This window comes from Penaeus chinensis, chromosome 9 (genome assembly GCF_019202785.1).
Source record: "Penaeus chinensis breed Huanghai No. 1 chromosome 9, ASM1920278v2, whole genome shotgun sequence".
Lineage (NCBI taxonomy): Eukaryota > Metazoa > Arthropoda > Malacostraca > Decapoda > Penaeidae > Penaeus > Penaeus chinensis.
In genome coordinates this window covers 32,661,676-32,666,675 of record NC_061827.1, presented here as the reverse complement: position 1 = coordinate 32,666,675, position 5,000 = coordinate 32,661,676, and positions in this window count along the sequence as shown.

Here is a 5,000-nt window from a genome sequence, read left to right as displayed (position 1 = left end):
TTTATTTTTACGTCCTAGTAGCTGTATACCTTCTTCGTGTTTCTGGCCAATGCTAGCATACGTGAACAAGCTTTCGGTATCTTTGTTTTTACTAACATTCTGTGTATGTATCGTACGTGATCGTATTCATTTCAACCCCAAACCACTGATAAAGAAGGAGTAACGTAATAAGTTATTCTTTAGTCCCTCTACTAGTTTCTGCAGTGTTTACCTTCATTTACTGCACGCATTAGCAGTCTACAAATATGTCTGGGCGTTGCTGTATTTTATAAATTGTGGCACAGAATTTACCTTCCTAAATTGATTTTTATATCTTAGCATCTTTGTCAGGTAATTCGACCCATTGTTTCCTTGTCATATTTTTTCTACCATTTTGTATGTGTCTCATTGATTTTTCTAATGGTGAATTGGTTCGTTTTGTGCAGTGTTGGGGAAATCAATTAAAAACATCCTTTGCTTTCATTTTGTTTAAGTCATTCAGGATAACCTCCCTTTTTTCCGGATAAATTGCTTCATGACGACTAGATCTGTGTCTTTTATAAAATAATTGTCATGAACAAGTACTGACTGGGAATTTTCGTTTAGAATCTCATACGTTCCATCTCTTTTGTGACAGGCAATATATTTGTCTTCAGTGTCACGGTCTTGACTTTTATTCTTACTATCGATGTAGTTGAAGAAGAGGGTTGTTTGGTTGGCGCATTTGTTAATCTCTTCGATTCCTTTTCTTTCTTTCTTCTCTTATACATCCTACAATACATTACACCCTGTCCTCCCTATTTTTAAGTATTAGTTGTTGTTTGTGAACTGGCCGATGCTTTTCGTTTCATGAGAGCTATTTATATGCTATTTTTACTCGCTATCCCACATTTTCAAGACTTTTGGTTATTTCCCTATTTCGGTTTTGACCTGTGACGTAAATCTGTAGACACTTCCCAGTCTTGTTCTTTAAAAAAAATACGCTAAGATTCAGTAGTCTAACTTTATGTCATAACTTTACCTCCTCGTTTGCTCGAGTTCTTAAACACATTTGCCTATAAACTACAATATCAATTACACCATAATCGTATTATCTCCATTTCTTCCCTTGTGATAAACCAAATCTTCGTAATGTATTTCGTCACGGTTTGATGAATGCAATGTTTGTTTATACATCATTTTGGAAATGTACTTTAGGATTATATTTTGGATCCAAATTCATCTAATAGATTATGCTATTAAAATCCAAATTACAAAAATAAATAAATAAGTATATAGAAACAAAAAATAATGAAAAAAACAATATTGATCCGGTTTCCTGGTAGACATAAAAGTGGCTCTCGGATTAGATGCTTGTGATTTATTTGTGTTTGACAAGGAATGTATACAATACCTGTTATTCTGATCAACCTATTTCAGTTTCAGTAACCACTAATATTTTAATATTTAAAAGGATTGACAAAATGGATTACTACAAATTTCTTTCCTAGCTATATCTATATAATAAAAAGAAGTGAAAAGAAATATTAATTTATTATTTGTTTTGTAGATTTCCCGTAAGATCATAAATAAGATTAAAACCTCTTTGATATTTGTAGGGAACGTAATAAATTTAGATAAACATTGCCCCTCTGGTACCTGCAAGTACAATGTCCTTCCTACACAGAGGAATTACACTCTCACAGGTTCGCAAAGCTTGACTCTTAACTCTTCTTCTTCCTGCTCCTCCTCCCTTCCTCCTCTTCTTCCTCCTCCTCCTCCTCCTAAAGTCGTAAGAGCGATCCTCAAACACAGAGATGCTGATTTTTCTCCCTGTTACTATGGGATTTACATGAGATAACGCTGAAAACCGACTGTGACCCAGAGTTTGTTAAAAAAAAAAAATTGTGGTTCATATTGTGTATGTCTGTATGTATGTATACGCAAAGACACACGCAAGAACATATAGGGAATGACTTCAGGTCTGATTGTCATTATAACATCTAATATGGACGAAGTATTTTTTGTAGCCCTTGTGAGTTTATTGATAAGCTGTTTTGATAATTTGCCAATATCCCGAGTAGCGTTGTATTCAGAATAGCTATGAGTTTTGTTTGTATCTGTATACGAGATCTTTAGTGTATTTAGGGATATATCTTACACTTATGCAGACCCTACCTCCTCGAGATGCATCCTTCGAAATGGAATGGTATGTTAATGAAAAACTCTTTGGCATTAACTAGTCAATTGAAATTTCATTAATGCAGTGAATGTCATATGTACATGTGTGTGTGTGTGTGTGTTTGCCTGTCTATTATATATAAATTATATATATATATATAAAAATATATATAGGTGTTTGTATGTGTGTGTACACACATACCATATATATATATATATATATATATATATATATATATATATATATATATATATATATATATGTGTGTGTGTGTGTGTGTGTGTGTGTGTGTGTGTGTGTTTGTGTGTGTGTGTGTATACATACATATTTATACACACACACACACACACACACACACACACATATATATATACATATACCCCCTGTGCCCAGGGTACTTACGCCTGGAACAGTGTAATCTGCAGCAACATGAGGATAAATCAATAAAAGAAATATAAATGTTACCTGTAGTAGTAAGGACAATAAGTATAGTAAAATTTGAGGTAATCATGATATTATCTGACAGTATTGTAATTTTCTTTTCGGTGATCAGACCCAACTCGCGGTGTAAAGCAGCGGAAATTCTTTGGTAATTAGTAATGAACATTAGGAAAAAAAAGACTAAAAAACGTTTCCAGATCACAAATTATTATTATTATTATTATCATTATTATTATTAATATTATTATTATTATTATAATTATTATTGTTATTGTTATTATCATTAATGATATTATTATTATTATCTTCAATATCATCATTATTATTATTAACATAATTATTATTATTATTATTCCATTATGAAAACGAAATAAAGATAATAAATCGAGCGAAGCAAATGAGAATAATAAAATCGTAGGATGCTATTTCTTTATCAATAGTAACGCCAAAATCAACGGGTGTTGGTGCTTCTTAGCAATATGCTCATCCTTATCGTTCGCTATATTTATCATTACTAATACTATTGTTATTATGGTTGATGATGATGACGATGATTATTATCATTTCATGTTTTGTTATTACTAGTAATAGTTCTATAACTACTACTGCTACAACTATTACTGCTATTATTATTACCCCCCCCCCCTACTACTACTAGTGCTAATGGTATTGTTACTATTATCATTATTTTTATTATCACTAATATTGGTATTAGTATTATCACCATCATCATTATCATTATTATTATCAGTATCATTACTATGTGTATTATTGTTAGTATCATTAGTAGTAGAAGTAGTATTTAAGTAATGATTTTAATTTGTCAATGTATTTGTCCCATGTATCTAGCCTTGCTTTTTATGCTCTGAACTACCTTGTCCCGGAGTCAGATGCCAAGCTGCCTCGTACCCTCTCTCACCATAGAACAACGAGGTCTTCGATGTACACTCGTAAGGTTATCTGAATAAATATCACAGTCTAGTTTCAATTACAGGATTACACCTAATATAACAGCATTTACAGTAGAAAAGGCTCGTTCTTGCATATTTGTGGTCTTTGATGGGCTGTATTACAGTGTATTTTCTTTTTATGACGTTTATATTGATGCTCAAACAATTAGATGGTCCGAATCAACAAGACGCCTCTGAGTTCATATCGCCTACAAGTCGGACCAGCAGACACTGCTGAGAAGAGGTAGGTATAAGAGGTAGGTATAAGACGTAGGTATACTCAATGACTGGCAAGCGGCGAACACAGAAGATTATTGCATGAAAGGTGTGAGTAAGAATAAATAATTCCATGACAGAAATGTTTCAGCTGGCAGTCTCATCACGTCTTCAGTCGAGAATTGCGGCCACGTGACGTCCGTGAAATACTCCTTGTTTGTTGCTTGGTTAGACTTGTCGTGAGGCACGATGCATGTTGCTTCTATTTTGTTTCTTTGTTTGTTTACTAATCCTTTTTGAGAGATCACCTTTGGTTCACTGTCTGGTAGATGTCCCGCTTCACTTACAAGAACCATCTTGGCGTTCTGCGGTATGTAGTGACAATCCTCTGCCCGACGTCGCTTATTCTAAATCCATTCCCTGTATCCCTATACAATTTGTTTTCCTACTTGCTTCTCATTATTCACCAGTTCTTTTTTTGTGTCTTCTGTTTTAACGATTTTGACTGCACTGCCCATGGGAAATATAGAGTTCTTGGTTTGCTGTATTAGGGAGTCTTCTACAGGGAGGGAATCAGCTCTGGTTCTTACTATGGTCTTTTCAGCCTTTTTTTTTTAGTAAAGAATCCCTATACTATACACTCATCCTCAACGATTTCGGGACAACAAATCTTTAACGCCCTTGAGAAAAGCAGAAAACAAAAAACAAAAGCAAGCCTTCAGTTTCTTACTACCTTATGGATATCGCAAACCATCGTCACCTTTGTGGACAGTGTTATGGCCTCTCGATAAGGTAGCTTCTATACTCTCCTCTTTGGTAACAGTAACATGTATGCACGTAGAATGTCTGTCGATGATGCTTAGAATGCTTGGCTAGATCGTTAATCTGCTAGTACAAAAGGCATGGAGGAGTGTGGAATTACTATTTTTCATTCATGCCTATTAAAAACCAGTAACAATGTGATGCTCTGTATTCATTTTGAGTATAAAGAAGTGATTTATAAATATTGTCATCTTACTCTTGATATTTCTAAAAGGAGATGACGGGTCAAAGGCGTGTGCATATAACAAAGGGTGGTGTTTTATAGCCCTTTACATAAAATACTCCGTTTCGACATTTTCCTTGGTAAAATAGACGGTAGTTTGGGTTTGAAAAGTCATATTCAGTTGGGAAATGCTTATGTCTTCACTTGCTTAAGCCTTTGGATCTATGTAAGGTAGAGAGGTTCTCTGGTGGCATTAACCTATTCGCCC